Source organism: Oncorhynchus mykiss, chromosome 12, assembly GCF_057628025.1.
Source record: "Oncorhynchus mykiss isolate SJ-2025 chromosome 12, ASM5762802v1, whole genome shotgun sequence".
Lineage (NCBI taxonomy): Eukaryota > Metazoa > Chordata > Actinopteri > Salmoniformes > Salmonidae > Oncorhynchus > Oncorhynchus mykiss.
In genome coordinates this window covers 65,314,085-65,331,128 of record NC_143033.1, presented here as the reverse complement: position 1 = coordinate 65,331,128, position 17,044 = coordinate 65,314,085, and the positions used below count along the sequence as shown (strand labels likewise).

General features: G+C 44.4%; 1 protein-coding gene across 2 annotated transcripts in view; it reads right to left on the bottom strand.

Annotated features, from left to right (window-relative positions):
• doc2a (double C2 domain alpha) overlaps positions 1-17,044 on the bottom strand; it is a 56,164-nt gene that overhangs the window by 21,808 nt on the left and 17,312 nt on the right. The gene's annotated exons all lie outside the window — the stretch shown is intronic.

The following is a 17,044-nucleotide window of genomic DNA, read 5'->3' as shown; positions in this document are numbered from 1 at the left end:
CAAACTGGTGTTTCAAGCAACACAATTAATGGAAATAATTGACCTTTGCTGTGATGGGCTAGAGACTGACACATTTTAACTCGCACACACACACACACACACACACACACACACACACACACAGAGAGAGAGAGAGACAGGCACTGACACAAACCCACACGGTTGTCAACACACATCAGGTCGTCCAGCATCAGTCTGTCAAGTATCAGAGCGGTCGGCATGGCAGGAGAGTGACAGAAGACAGGAGACGTGTCATAGTGACTAGTAGATAGCGAGAGAGACAGAGACAGGGGAGCACTGCAAATGAAGACATTTCTACACTACAACCATTGATGATGACATCACCACACTAACGATGACATAATGCCACTTTAATAATTCCACTTTAATAATGTTTACATATCTTACATTACTCATATCATGTGTATATACTGTATTTTATTCCATCTACTTCACCTTGCCTATGCCGCTCGGTCATCGCTCATCCATATACTTTCATGTACACATTCTCATTCACCCCTTTAGATTTGTGTGTATTAGGTAGTTGTTGGGGAATTGTTCAATTACTTGTTAGATATTACTGCACTGTCGGAACTAGAAGCACAAGCATTTCGCTACACTCGCATTAACATCTGCTAACCATGTTTATGTGACAAATGAAATTTGATTTGATTTTGACATTAGCACACTAATGATGTCATTACCACACTAATGTAAGAATGACATCACCACACTAATGCTATCCTCTCCACACCGCAGCCATTAATTATAACATTACCACACTAATAATGACAACCTCACACTACTTTTATTTGTTTCTTTTTTTACTATTTTAAAATTCATAATACAAAAATCAACAACTTACATCAAACATGTCTAACAAAACAAAACACAGGTATTAACAAGAAAATACTAAAACATTCGAAACATATCTATAAAATAATTACAAAAATTCTAGTGCAATTGTTTTCACTCTGAAAAAATGTCATTGTAAGGATTCAGGAAGATGTTATTCTTGTTATTCACTAGGGATAATATCTTAACAAGATATTTTTGCGTATAATTCTGGAATTTTAGTTTGTGTATAAAGTATTTGGCAACAAGAATTTTAAAAAATCGCACTCATTTCAATGGTCATGTTATCATTGCAATAGTAACATATTATATCCTTCATGTCAAAAACATGGGTAGTGTTCGTAATGGTAAATAAGTATTCTGCAAGGTTTTCCCAAAATTCTGACACAAATTTACATTCAAAGAACAAGTGAGTCAGATCCTCACCTTCTTTTTCACAGAAAACGCAGATATCATCAATAGCCACACATTTGGACAACATAGAAGTACATGGATATATCTTACGTTGGATTTTAAAGTGCACTTCCTTAAATGTGTTTGGTATACAATATTTGTAAGGCCTTAACCAAACTTTTTTTCCAGACAATGTCAGGAATAAGCATGTTTCATAGGCGTAAGTTGGTTCTGTGAATGTAGAATTAGTCTTATATATTTATTACAACAAGATTTCTTAGGTAAGCCCACACCTTCCAAACTGACTTCTGGATAAGCTAAGATGACTTTTCATTCGTGTAGTTAGACCACTGGGAACGGCTTTGATCACAGAAATAAACTCTCTGAAAGGTATTGGAAACTCATTCAATGTTATAAATGGTTCATATGTAAGAATATTAACCCTGCTGTCAAAAACATCAAGAACAAAGTCAATATTCCTCTCATGCCAGCTGGGGTAGAACAATGACTTACTCCTTACAATATAAATTATTCCACAAAAGAGCTTTATGTGGGGAAAATTGTGCAGGAAACATATTTTCTAGGCCATTAAAGCTTGTAGGTGAAACCTAGCCAATTTAGTGGGTAATCTCTCAGGAATAGAACTACATTTCGGTAAAAATGGAAGACCTACCAACTTATTAAACACATTATTTGGAATGAAATCCCATATTGAATCAGTATTGATCAAACATTTTTTCAACCAGTTGATCTTGAACGTGTTATTTATGTCAACAAAACCCAACACTTCCAGACCTCCTTCAGCTGACTTTTTTAGTTTGTGAGACTTATTTTTCCAGATGAAGTCAAGAAAGATCTTGTTGATCCCTTTACAAGTAGAGGGATTTACACATAAAGATAATGAGGGGTACACAAAGTGAGACAGTCCCTCTGCCTTGGACAGAAGTACTCTCCCAAGTATAGAAAGATCTCTTTGTAGGCAATTATTAAATATATTTGATATTTTATTAATTTTAGGAGAGTAATTCATATGTTGTCTGACTAAGTGTTTTATTGACAGATCAATTCCTAAATATTTAGCACAGTCCTTAACAGGAATATTTTATATTTCTTTATCATTAGAGGCATATAAACATAAGATTTCACATTTAGAAACATTGAGTTTTAATCCTGATGCAATAGAGAATGCAGTGATAGCATTAAGGGAATGGGCGACCTGGTCTTTGTCTTTTAAAAAACTAGTATTTGGGCCAGATGGGAAATGTTGATTTCTTTGTTTAAAATGGTTAAGCAATACAGATTTGCATTATTCAGAATATCTATCTAGAGATAGAAGTTCCACAACCAAAATGAATAAAAATGGCGAAATTGGGCATCCCTGTCGTACACTTCTGTTGATACTGAATCTTTTGGATGTATTAAGGTTTAGTAGCACAGAACTATTTGTATCTTTGTAAAACATGTGAATGTCTTTGATAACATTTTCACCGAAGCCAAACAGTTTAAGAGACCTAAAGGGAAATTCATGTTCAATTGTGTCAAAGGCTTTACAGAAGTCCAGAAATAAAACAATGGCATCAGAGTCAAATGCATCTGAATAATCTAGAAGGTCCGAGACGAAACGAATGTTAGAGCTTAAACCTGTTTGAGTCTCATTTATAACGGTATCTATCATTTTCTTGAATCTTGTGGCATAAACCAGAGCAATCCATTTGTAATCAATATTTAATAAAGTAATTGGTCTCCAATTGTCAATGAGAGAAGGGTCTCCATCGGACTTCGGAATCAGTGAAATAAGGTCCCACACTAATGATGTCATCACCACATCAATGATGACGTCACCACATTACACCCCACTCGCCACACGAATCATGACATCACTACATTTAAAGGACTGCTAAATGATGGCTTTACCACACGAATGATGACATTCCACACTAATGATGACAGCGCCACACTAATGATGAGAGCACCACACTAATGATAGCTGTCGTGGATTAGGTTCCTAGATTCTAAAAGCATTCTGTAGACACCAAAATACAGGTCGGTTCCATACGTGTTTCCACCAGTGAGATGAGAGGTTTCTGATGCAGGTAAATTACATGTATTACTCACAAATGTATTTTGTTTGTCCCACATATTCCAGGTTGATAAGTGGTCAAATAAAGCATTTACAATCCAGATAGGGTTTGACAGGTTCCAAGTAATATTAATAGTCAAAAGGTAAAATCCCAACGTGCAGCAGGCAAATTAAATCCAAATGAAATGGTAGAAAACTGTAACTCTGCGTGGCTTCTTCCTATATCAGGTGCAATAACCTGGCCATGTTACCCATAAGCCTCAGTGCTACTCCTCCTAGCAAACCCACGTGTCCACTGGGTTTCACATTTGCAACCATAAAAGGCTTTCCATATAAAGTATTTACCATAAAGCTAAGTTTCCATTCAACAATAAGTATTTTCCATATAGTTTTTATCCAATAGTAAATATAACAGGAATAAACCTAAATAAGTTCCGTACATTTTCTTTAACACACAAAATGGCTCTAACAATGAAGACATCATATAGAACCTCCAATTACGTTGTCTAACCTTGGGCTCATATAGGACACTGTACACAATACAGTAGCTAGCTGCATAATGGACATCTTTGCCATATCTACCGTATGTTGTCGTCAAGGTCTTACAACCATACACTATTTTTACTGTGACTGCAACACATGCTGTCTGTATACTGTATAGAGACTTGATTCCTCGCAGGCATTCTTCTATACAGAAATCCGCAGGTAGAGAACTAGCACTCCAAAAACGTAGTCTAATGATGTGACCTAAAAATCCAGACTTATACCTTACTCCCCCAAGCAACATTTAATTCTACAATCTCTATCATCTCCCAACAACAACTGATCCTTGGGCGCCGATGACATGGACGTCGATTAAGACAGCCCCCAGTGCCTCTCTGATTCATAGAGGTTGAGTTAAATGCGGAAGACACATTACAGTGGAATGCAATCAGTTGTCACTGACTAGGTATCCCCCTTTCCCTTTCTCTCTCAGTGCGTAGAGAGATGGAGATTGATAAAGTATATTAAGCAGCACTTTGCACTTCACAGGGCTCCACCACTTGGCACCAGATCGGTCCTGTGAATCTCATTCGATTCTGGACCAATATTCTTGTCTTCATCGTTCATATTTTGATATTGTCTGTGGGCTGTGCTGTCACACTGATACGTATGTGAGCGTGGTTAAATGACAGCGGGTGTCGAATGAATATGTGTGTGTCTGCATATGTATGTGCATGCGTTCATGTATGTGTGTGTGTGTGTGTTGCTGTGTGTGTGTGTGTGTGTGTGTGTGTGTGTGTGTGTGTGTGTGTGTGTGTGTGTGTGTGTGTGTGTGTGTGTGTGTGTGTGTGTGTGTGTGTGTGTGTGTGTGTGTGTGTGTGCGTATGTGTGTGTGTGTGTGTGTGTGTGCGTATGTGTGTGTGTGTGCATGCATGCATGTGCATATGTGTGTGTGTTTATATCAAAGTAGGGGGCTGAAGAAGAGGAGTACATTGGAAGCCATTATAAGTAAAGTAGCCTGCTGAGCCGGAACAGAGTGTGGTGATATGATATGAGAAACCATTAAAAACTAGTAGAAACCATCCAAAGATAATAGATACCTTATTACAATGACAATTTGATAGGCAGAGCACCTTATCACAGACAGTAATACTACTATAATAATCGTAGCTGTGAGAAATAAGGATCCCAAGTTAATTCCACTGCAGTAAGAATGAATCACCATCCTATTGAGGTGACTAATCATGGAAGGAGCACTAATTAGTACAGTCCACTCCTGAAAGGCCTCTCTTCCAAAGATTTGACATAAAGCTGTTGCTCAGTAGATTACATCCTTCCTGGATTCGAAATAGCACATTATAAACTCTCCAATCTGGGCCTCCCGAGTGGCGCAGTGGTCGAAGGCACTGCATAGCAGTGCTAGCTGCTTGACCGGCCGGGATATCCTTGTCCCGTCGCGCTCTAGCGACTCCTGTGGCGGGCCGGGTGCATGCACGCTGACATGGTCGCCAGGTGTACAGTGTTTCCTCTGACACATTGGTGCGGCTGGCTTCCGGGTTAAGCGGGCATTGTGTCAAGAAGCAGTGTGGCTTGGTTGGGTCGTGTTTTGGAGGACGCACAGCTCTCGACCTTTGCCTCTTGTCCATATGTGAGTTGCAGTGATGGAACAAGACTGTAACTACCAATTGGATACCATGAAAAAGGGATTGCATTTAATAAAAAGTCCAATCTGGATTTAGAATAAATGCGCTGAGACTGTACTTGTGAAAGTTGTAAATTATGTTCTGCTGACCGTGACCATGTTCTGTTCTCATTCTTTTAGATTGAAGCTGGATCACACCGTTCTCGTTGAGAAGCTGGACGGCTTGGTTGGCCTCTGAGGTTTTTAACTTGTTTAAATGTTATCTTACTGATCGTTATGAATTTGTGCAACTGGTTTAGAAATAATCTGAACGTTCCAAAGTTGAATTTGGAGTTCCACAAGTCTTTGTGCCTGGACCCCTATTGTTTTCCTTAAACAGTGCCTTCGGAGAGCATTCAGACCCCTTGACTTTTGCCACATTTTGTTACGTTGCAGCCTTATTCTAAAATTAATTAAATAAAACATTTTCCTCAGCAACCTACACACAATAAACCATTATGAAAAAGTGAAAACAGATTGTTTGAAGAAAAAGTAATTATTCAGACCCTTTCCTATGAGACTAGAAATTGAGCTCAGCCTTATTCTGCCAAAAAAACCTGCAGCATTGAAGGTCCCCAAGAACACAATGGCCTCCATCATTCTTAAATGGAAGAAGTTTGGAACCACCAAGACTCTTCCTAGAGCCGGCCGACCTGGCCAAACTGAGCAATCGGGGGAGAAGGGCCTTGGTCAGGGAGGTGACCAAGAACCCGATGGTCACTCTGACAGAGCTCCAGAGTTTCTCTGTGGAGATAGGAGAACCTTCCAGAAAGACAACCATCTCTGCAGCACCAATCAGGCCTTTATGGTAGAGTGGCCAGACGGAAGCCACTCCTCAGTAAATGGCACATGACAGGCCCACTTAGAGTTTGCTAAAAGGCACCTAAAGACTCTCAGACCATGAGAAACATGATTCTCTGGTCTGGTGAAACCAAGACTGAATGCCAAGCATCACGCCTGGAGGAAACCTGGTACCATCCCTATGGTGAAGCATGGTGGTGGCAGAATTATGCTGTGGGGATGTTTTTCAGCGGCAGGGATTGGGAGACTAGCAGGATCTAGGCAAAGATGAACGGAGCAAAGTACAGAGAGATTCTTGATGAAAACCTGCTCCAGAGCACTCAGGACCTCAGCCTGGCGGCGAAGGTTCACCTTCCAACAGGACAATGACCCTAAGCACACAGCCAAGACAATGCAGGAGTGGCTTCAGGACAAGTCTCTGAATGTCCTTGAGTGGCCCAGCCAGAGCCCAGACTTGGACCCGATCGAACATCTCTGGAAAGACTTGAAGTTAGCTGTGCAGCAACGCTCCCCATCCAACCTAACAGAGCTTGAGAGGATCTGCAGAGAGGAATGGGAGAAACTCCCCAAATATAGGTGTGCCAACCTTGTAGCGTCATACCCAAGAAGACTCGAGGCTGTAATTGCTGCCAAATGTATTTCAACAAAGTACTGAGTAAAGGGTGTGAATACGTATGTTAATGTGATATTTTAGTTATTTATATTTTTTAAACACACCTTTTTAGCATGGCCTTCAAACTGTAATTTCATGTTACTTAGCTTTTCCTTTAAATCATTGACTTCATTATTATTTTATATATTTTTATTCATTTCAATTGTTGCCGTCTGTTTTATGCTCCTTTATTAATCTCCTTCATTCTTCCTGAATAATTATTTGTTTAACTTATTTGATAAGTGCACCTCGGAAAAGTCACAATCTGTTTAAGTGCACTACAGCTTTCAAGTCCCAACTAAACTACCTTCTTTTTAGAAACTGCACACTGTCACGACACTCCAAAACAGCTGTGATTAAGCTATCAAGGCCGGGATTCAATCAAAGGTGTGTTGTCAACAAGCGCGTTGCACTTTAGCGGTAATTTACTCTTGAGCCGACATCTGCAGTATTTACCATGAATGTCTGGGTAATTACCAGGCACATTGTCAGTAGTGCAGTGTGCAGCTCCACAATGCGCCATTGAATGAATTCCGGCCGTAGAGTCTGTCTAGAGTCGATTCAAGGAGCTGTTGGATGAGGGAAATCACAGATGAAACGAGAGAATAACTCATCTCAATGGGAATCCGATGAACAGCGCAACAAACTGTTGCTCTGTAATATCCATATCAATGGGAGAGCATTGACAATGCAACACTCATGTGCTCAATGCTAGAGAGAGAGAGAGAGAGAGAGAGAGAGACCAGTGGTAGTTCCCAAACTTTTCTACAGGGTTAAAATACACCATAATTTTAAAAAAAAAACGGATTTAATGGTGTTAAGAATTCAGGACAGAGGACCAACACTTTAACTAGTTCCCTTGAACGCAGCTTCCTAGCAACCCAACAAGCACCAGCTGATACTAATTGCCAATCAGCCTCCGCACATGTCCTCACTCTCCTTAATCCCCACTGCAACCCTAATTTAACTTGACCAAACAAACATTCCTCCTCTCCTTCTGCAGTGCATATCGCACCTTGCTCAGAGCAGCTACTCTGCAATTGAGGGAACTTGTGCGCTATCAGAGTGTGTACCAAGAGAGAACTGGAGGTTTTCCGTTGTGACAGGAGTAGAACAGAGTTGATATTGGGGGGGGGTTGTTATTCTGTGTGGCCACTGCTCATGCTCTCAAAATGTTGGCGCCCGGGGAAGACACGTTTCCGCGGTGAGCAGGATGATTATGAGATGGAGTTACGTCGGACACATAGAGGTGGATTTATGGGGAGGAAGAGGTCGAAGAGAATGAGGAAAGCAGAGGTTGGATATGAATTTGAGGAAGATGGCGATTTAAATGGGATGGGGTGTTGAAGAAGATTGGTGTCAAGTGTAAACAGAGTGAGCCGTGCACAGTTGAAGCCGAAGATTCCGGGTGTTTGTGATGCCCGCCGTTTGGTGCGACGTAGACCCGGTGGTGAAGTCGAGGAGTTTTGAGTCTTTACCCGACAAAGTCATGTTAGGATATATCAGTTATCCTGTTAGAGCTTTTATTCTGAATCCACTACGTTGTTTCAGGTGCAACGTTTATGGTCATGTTGCAGCAGTCTGTAAGAGGAAGATTCCAAGATGTTCGAAGTGTGCAGGAGGGCATGAGATAGAGGATTGTGTATTTTCGGTGGATAAAGTTGTCAACTGTAGGGGTGCCCATGTTGCTGGGAATCGGAAGTGTACGATGGGAGAGAGGCAAGTTGAGGTGGCTGGAGTCTGAGTAGTGCAGAAGGTGTCATATGCTGAGGCAGTAAAGAAAGTAGAGGATGGGTCAAGGCTGAGGGATCCTGAAGGATGTTGCCCGAGAATGAAATGTTAATTTCTCTACCATAAGCCGCCTCCAACATTGTTTTAATGAATTTGGCAGTACATACAACTGGCCTCACAACTGCAGACCACGTGTAACCACACCAGCCCAGGACCTCCATATCCGGCTTCTTCACATGCGGGATCGTCTGAGACCAGCCACCTGGACAGCTGATGAAACTGTGGGTTTGCACAACCAGAGAATTTCTACACAAACTGTCAAAAACCGTCTAAGGGAAGCTCATCTGCGTGCTTGTTGTCCTCACCAGGGTCTTGACCTGACTGCAGTCTGGCGTCGTAACCAACTTCAGTGGGAAAATGCTTACCTTCAATGGCCACTGGCACGGTGGAGAAGTGTGCTCTAAACAGATGAATCCCGGTTTCAAGTGTTCTGGGCAGATGGCAGTGTGGGCGAGCGGTTGCGGTGGGGTTAGGGTATGGGAAGGCATAAGCTACAGACAACAAACACAATTGCATTTTATTGCTAGCAATTTGAATGTACAGAGATACCGCATTTCGCTACACTCGCATTAACATCTGCTAACCATGTGTATGTGACCAATAAAATGTGAGTTCCTGAGGCCCATTGTCGTGCCATTCATCCGCCATCTCCTCATGATTCAGCATGATAATGCACGGCATGTCACAAGGATCTGTACACGATTGCTGGAAGCTGAAAATTTTCTTTCATGGCCTGCATACTCACCATCATGATTGGGATGCTCTGGATCGACATGAACGACAGCGTGTTCCAGTTCCCACCAATATCCAGCAACTTTGTAAGGCCATTGAAGAGGAGTGGGACAACATTCCACAGACCACAATCAACAGCCTGAGCAACTCTATGTGAAGGAGATGTGTCGCGCTGCATGAGGCAAATGGTGGTCACACCAGATACTGCCTGGTTTTCTGATTCACGCCCCTACCTTTTTTGTAAAGTATCTGGTGACCAACAGATGCATATCTGTATTCTCAGTCATGTGAAATCCATAGATTAAGGCCTCATGAATTTATTTCAATTGACTCATTTCCTTATATGAACTTATAACTCAATAAAATCTTTGAATTTGTTGCATGCTGTGTTTTATATTGTAGTGAACTTGAGCCAAAACCTAGTGACCTCATCAAGAGGTTTGCACCTCTTGTCGTAGTGGTTAAGGTGTTGGCTTGACCGTCGCTGTACCCGGTTTGGAGTCCCGGTCAGGGCTACCCCACGAATTTGCTACAACATTTTTGTTAAGTGTATATCCCTTGTTTCTCTCGTATTACAGGAGAGCAAGCTACCTTCTTTCACAATATTTCCTCTCCTCCATGCCGGCCAGCTCTGTGTTGAGAATATGCTTCACCACGACACGTCCAAGGCCCATTCCCAGCATGCTCTCCTGAGTGCATTTCTGACTATCCACGGCCCTTCCTCACCGCATGTACAAGCACACCTCCCTGCCACACGCCCCGCTACTCAGTGGACCCGTGAGGCTGTGCCACCAACCAACGCATCTGAGTCCCAGTTATTCATCCATCGCTGGGTCTGTACAGTAAGTCATTTTGATGTAGTTCCTGTTCCAAGTCATCTGTGTGCTTACTTCATAGTTCCTTTAATATTAGACGGGCTGGCTACTCACCATACAGCCGCTATGCTACCATATACAGTTTAGAGCAGGCATATAATCCGTTGTAAGCATTACTGCTGATGATATCTGGAAATGTGCATGTACACCCTGGCCCAGCTACCGTTGCTAGCCCCAATTCTGACTTGTGCTCTGATATCTGTTTCACTGATTTCTACTCTCGTAAAAGCCTGGGTTTTCTGCACGTCAACACTAGAAACGTATTACCTAAAATTGATCAATTCAAAGTGTAGGTTTACAGCTCCAATACAGATGTGTTGGTCATTACTGAGATGGGGTTAGGAAAGTATTTTGAACACTGATGTTAACCTTTCTGGTTATAACCTTTTTCGGCAAGACAGATCTTCCAAAGGTGGTGGAGTAGCAATCTTTCCCAAGGAACACCTTCAGTGCTTGGTTGTCTCCACCAAGTCTGTCCCCAAACAATTTGATTTGCTGGTTTTAAGCATACAACTTTCAAATAGCTCTTGGTTGACTATTGCTGGGTGTTGTCGTCCACCATCACCACTGGCCTCTACCCTACCTGCCATAAGCTCTCTCCTGGCCCCTTAGACTAAGTCTGAATTTGTCCTGCTAGCTGACATAAACTGGGACATGCTTAAACCACCTGACCATGTCCTAAAGCAATGTGACTCCCAAATCCTTCTCAGATTATTTCCAATCCCACAAGGTATGACTCCAAGCACCCAGAAAAGGCTACTCTCCTTGATGTTATCCTCACAAATAATCCTGATAGGTATCAGATTGTTTTCTGTAATGTGATCACTGTTTCACAGCCTGTGTTCGTAATGACTGCTCAGTGAAATGTCCTGTCCTGATTTGTCATAGATGGTTGCAATTTTTTTTTTAGGAGCAAGCCTTCCTTCATAACCTGGCCTCTGTAAATTGATATAGAATCAGCTTGACCCCCTCTGTTGAAGATGCTTGGACAGTTATAGGCCAACTTTTATTTTGCCCTGTTTATCAAAAGTGTTGGAAAAACTTGATAATAATGAACTGATTGGCTTTCTTGATGTCTACAATATTCTCTCTGGTATGCAACATGGTTTCCGCTCAGGTTATGGATGTGTCACTGCAACCTTAAAGTTCCTAAATAATGTCACCATTGTCCTTGATTCTAAGCAATATTGACTTATTGGCCAAAGCTTTTTATATGATAGACCATTCCATTCTTGTGGGCCAGCTAAGGAATATTGGTATCTGAGGGTTCTTTGGTCTTGTGGGCTAACTACCTCTCCCAAAGAGTGCAGTGTATAAAGTCAGAACATCTGTTGTCTCAGCCACTGCCAGTCACCAAGGGAGTACCCCAAGGCTTGATCCTAGGCCCCTTGCTCTGCTCAATTTACAACAACAAAATCAACAACATAGCTCAGGCATTAGGAAGCTCTCTCATCCATTTATATACCCCTCTCCTGATTTTGTGTTAAACGCTCTGCAACAAAGCTTTCTTAGTGTCCAACAAGCTTTCTCTGCCTTTAACCTAGTTCTGAACACCTCCAAAACAAACGTCATGGGGTTTGGTAAGAAGAATGCCCCTGTCACACCCTGGTCAAAGTATTTTGTGTTTATCTTTATTTATTTGGTCAGGCCAGGGTGTGGCATGGGTTTTTGTATGTGGTGTGTATTTATGGGGATTGTAGCTAGTGGGGTGTTCTAGCTAAGTCTATGGCTGTCTGAAGTGGTTCTCAATCAGAGACAGGTGGGTGATTGTCCTTAGTGTCCTGATGTCATTGTTCTGTGTTAGGTTACACAAGTATAGGCTGTTTCGGTTTTCGTTAAGTTTATTGTTTTGGTAGTGTTTGTGTTTAGTGTGTCACTTCATTAAACGTGGATTGCAATAGACACGCTGCATTTTGGTCCGACTCTCCTTCTCACCAAGAAAACCGTTACAGAATCACCCACCACAAAGGGACCAAGCAGCGTGTCAACAGGCAGGAACAGCCCAAAGTGGAGTACAGTATGGACTATACTTCTTGGGAGGAGATAGACAGGTGGGCGGTCGACCCAGGGAGAGTGCCGGAGCCCGCCTGGGAGTCGATGGAGCAGTGCGCGGAAGGATATAGGAGAATGGAGTTTGCGAAGCAAGCAAGGCGGCGCGGGCGGAGGCCCCATAGTCAGCCCCAAAAATTTCTTGGGGGGGGGCTCAGGGAGAGTGTGGCAGAGTCAGGAGCCAGACCTGAGCCAACTCTCCCTGTTTATCGTGAGGAGCCAAGGAGGAGACCAGAACCAGAGCCGGTGTTGGAGGTGAGCGAAACAGAGACTGTGAAGGAGTTAATGGGGAAATTGGAGGAGAGAGAAATGAGGGAGTTGCTGTGTTGGTGTTTTAAACATGGAATTCGCCCGACGGAGCGTGTCGGGGATTTGATGGCACCTGGGTCAGCGCTCCATACTCGTCCTGAGGTGCGTGTTAGTCGGCTGGTGAAGATGGTGCCAGTCTCACGTACCAGGCCTCCTGTGCACCTCCCTAGCCTTGCACGTCCTGTGCCAGCACCGCTCTCAAGATCTCCAGTACGCCTTCACGGTCTAACCCATCCTGTGCCACCTCCACACCCCAGCCCTCCGGTAGCAGCTCCCCGCACCAGGCTTCCTGTGCGTGTCCTCGGCCCAGTACCACCAGTGCCAGCACCACGCATCAGGCCTATAGTGCGCCTCGCCTGTCCAGCGCTGTCGGAGCCCTCCTCCTCTCCAGCGCTGTCGGAGTCTCCCACCTGTTTAGCGCTGTTAGAGCCTTCCTTCTCTACAGCGCTGCCGGAGTCTCCCGCCTGTTCAGAGCTGCCAGTTAGCATAGAGCTGCCAGTTAGCATAGAGCTGCCAGTTAGCATAGAGCTGCCAGTTAGCAAGGAGCTGCCAGTTTGCAAGGAGCTGCCAGTCTGCATAGAGCTACCAGTCTGCAAGGAGCTGCCAGTCTGCAAGGAGCCGCCAGAGCTGCCAGTCTGCAAGGAGCTGCCAGTCTGCAAGGAGCCGCCAGAGCTGCCAGTCTGCATGGAGCAGCCAGGGCCGCCAGTCAGCATGGAGCAGCCAGGGCCGCCAGTCAGCATGGAGCAGCCAGGGCCGCCAGTCAGCATGGAGCAGCCAGTCAGCATGGAGCAGCCAGTCAGCATGGAGCAGCCAGAGCAGCCAGTCAGCATGGAGCAGCCAGAGCTGCCAGTCAGCATGGAGCAGCCAGAGCTGCCAGTCAGCATGGAGCAGCCAGTCAGCATGGAGCAGCCAGAGCTGCCAGTCAGCATGGAGCAGCCAGTCAGCATGGAGCAGCCAGATCTGCCAGTCGACCAGACTCTTCCAGATCTGCCAGTCGACCAGACTCTTCCAGATCTGCCAGTCGACCAGACTCTTCCAGATCTGCCAGTCGACCAGACTCTTCCAGATCTGCCAGTCGACCAGACTCTTCCAGATCTGCCAGTCGACCAGACTCTTCCAGATCTGCCAGTCGACCAGACTCTTCCAGATCTGCCAGTCGACCAGACTCTTCCAGATCTGCCAGTCGACCAGACTCTTCCAGATCTGCCAGTCGACCAGACTCTTCCAGATCTGCCAGTCGACCAGACTCTTCCAGATCTGCCAGTCGACCAGACTCTTCCAGATCTGCCAGTCAGCCAGGATCTGCCAGTCAGCCAAGATCTGCCAGTCAGCCAGGATCTGCCGAAACCACCAGCCAGCCTGGATCTGGTAGATTTATCAACCTGCCTGAGCTTCCTCTCACTCCTGGGCTTCCTCTCACTCCTGAGCTTCCTCTCACTCCTGAGCTTCCTCTCACTCCTGAGCTTCCCCTCAGTCCCGAGCTGCCTCAGTCCCGAGCTGCCCCTCAGTCCCGATCTGCTCCTCAGTCCAGTGGGGTTCTGGGTGAGGACTACTAGGCCATGGTCGGCGGCGAGGGTGGACTATCCAGGGACGCGAGGAGAAGGGACTAAGACATTGATTGAGTGGGGTCCACGTCCCGCGCCGGAGCCGCCACCATGGACAGATGCCCACCCGGACCCTCCCTATTGTTTTGAGGTGCGTTCGGGAGTCCGCACCTTAGGGGGGGGGTTCTGTCACACCCTGGTCAAAGTATTTTGTGTTTATCTTTATTTATTTGGTCAGGCCAGGGTGTGGCATGGGTTTTTGTATGTGGTGTGTATTTATGGGGATTGTAGCTAGTGGGGTGTTCTAGCTAAGTCTATGGCTGTCTGAAGTGGTTCTCAATCAGAGGCAGGTGTTTATCGTTGTCTCTGATTGGGAACCATATTTAGGCAGCCATATTCTTTGAGTTTGTCGTGGGTGATTGTCCTTAGTGTCCTGATGTCATTGTTCTGTGTTAGGTTACACAAGTATAGGCTGTTTCGGTTTTCGTTAAGTTTATTGTTTTGGTAGTGTTTGTGTTTAGTGTGTCACTTCATTAAACATGGATTGCAATAGACACGCTGCATTTTGGTCCGACTCTCCTTCTCACCAAGAAAACCGTTACAGCCCCTCTGCCCACCGGTGTGACTACTACCTCTGAGGGTTTAGAGCTTGAGGTAGTCACCTCATACAAGTACTTGGGAATATGGCTAGATGGCACGCTGTCCTTCTCTCAGCACATATTAAAGCTGCAAGCTAAGGTTAAATATATAATTGGTTTCCTCTAAGTAATTGCTCCTCTTTCACCCCAGCTGCCAAACTAACCCTGATTCAGGTGACAATCCTACCCATGCTAGATTATGGAGACGGTAGGTAAGGGTGCTCTCGAGCAGCTAGATGTTCTTTACCATTCGACTATAAGATTTGCTACCAATGCTCCTTATAGAAGACATCACTGCACTCTATACTCGTCTGTAAACTGGTCATCTCTGTATACCCGTCGCAAGACCCACTGGTTGATGCTTATTTATAAAAGGCTCTTAGGCCTCACTCCCCCCTATCTGAGATACCTACTGCAGGCCTCATCCTTCACACACAACACCCGTTCTGCCAGTCACATTCTGTTAAAGGACCCCAAAGCACACACATCACTGGGTCGCTCCTCTTTTAGGTTCGCTGCCGCTAGCGACTGGAACGAGCTGCAAAAACCACTCAAACTGGACAGTTTTTATCTCCATCTCTTCATTCAAAGACTCAATCATGGATACTCTTACTGACAGTTGTGGCTGCTTTGTGTGATGTATTAGTGTCTCTACCTTCTTGCCCTTTGTGCCGTTGTCTGTGCCCAATAATGTTTGTACCATGTTTTGTGCTGCAACCATGTTGTGTTGTCATGTGTTGCTGCCATGCTATGTTGTCTTAGGTCTCTCTTAATGTAGTGTTGTGGTGTCTCTCTTATCGTGGTGTGTTTTGTCCAATATTTTTGTTTTTAATCCCAGCCCCCGTCCCCGCAGGAGGCCTTTTGCCTTTTGGTAGGCCGTCATTGTAAATAAGAATTTGTCCTTAACTGACTTGCCTAGTTAAATAAAGATTAAATCAAAACGATCCTTACAATTCCACTTTCATTCCCTCATGTTCAATGTAATTTGATGAAAGCACTGCTTGGCAAATGTTATTATGCCATTCATTCAAGTATTGTCCCGGGTCACGTTTGCCGCAGTTCTTTTGACAGCAGGCCACACATAGTATCAGAATCCTCATTAATCAACATCAATATTACAATAATGCCACATTCATGTAAATGTGCCGGGGTTAGCCAAAAGCTAACTTGCACCCGTAGTCCCAGGGCAACTAAGGACAATTACACTGCCACTATACAAATACTCACTAAAACAATACAAAATACAAATACATTACATCCAATAATATATAATTCTAACAAGAATAACATCAACTGTCGTTTTACACATGAGGAACCACAGATAACTTGTGTACAGGTTTGGATAGATTTGAGCCATGTTTTCAATTTAAAAGTAATACATTTGTCATAAATGAGTGCAGTTTTTCAAGTCCATGGGCATTACATTTCAGTATATTTCAGTATATTTTTGCTCTAACAGAGAAGAGCGATTTTACCCTGTCAAAGGGACAACGTAATCCCTTCTAGTTATACTGCCCTTTGTTATCCTGTATCAGAATTTCATTGCATACTACAACTTCAACCATACATTAGCCACATGCTACATTATCTGTCATACTGCAGACTGGCTTTCTCCTCTAGAAATGCCATCTTTATGCCTTTTTTCTCCTCTCTCTTGTTATTGCTCTCTCCCTCATGCCCCTTTTCTTCAGCTCAACTACTTCTCACTCTCTCCGGTCTGTTGACTATGGCTTCCCTTCTTGCCGGGACCACAACCACATATACCACGCACCGGGGGGCCACCATGACATCATTCCCTTGCTGCCTACACTGCGGCATATTCATTCCACCACCACCAACTCGGCCTCCAAGCATCAGATCAGGCCTCAAGGACCTGGCTTCTCTCCCAGCATCCACAGATTTCAATTTGGCATCCGACACAGCCTAAAGTCCTGCAGCTTACAGCTCCCCCCGACAGCCCAGCAGGCCAGGATGTCTCTCTCCCCCCTCTCATTCCAATACCTGAACACGGACATGTCCCTCTCCCCTGCTCTCTTTCATTAACCCTTTCTCCTCCACGTTGGCAGTGCACTCCCTGAACAACGGCTGCTCTGGCCCCCCAGCTCCCTTTCCTGTTGCTAGTACTATTCTCTTTGCCCCACTGGAACCGTGACCGCTGCTT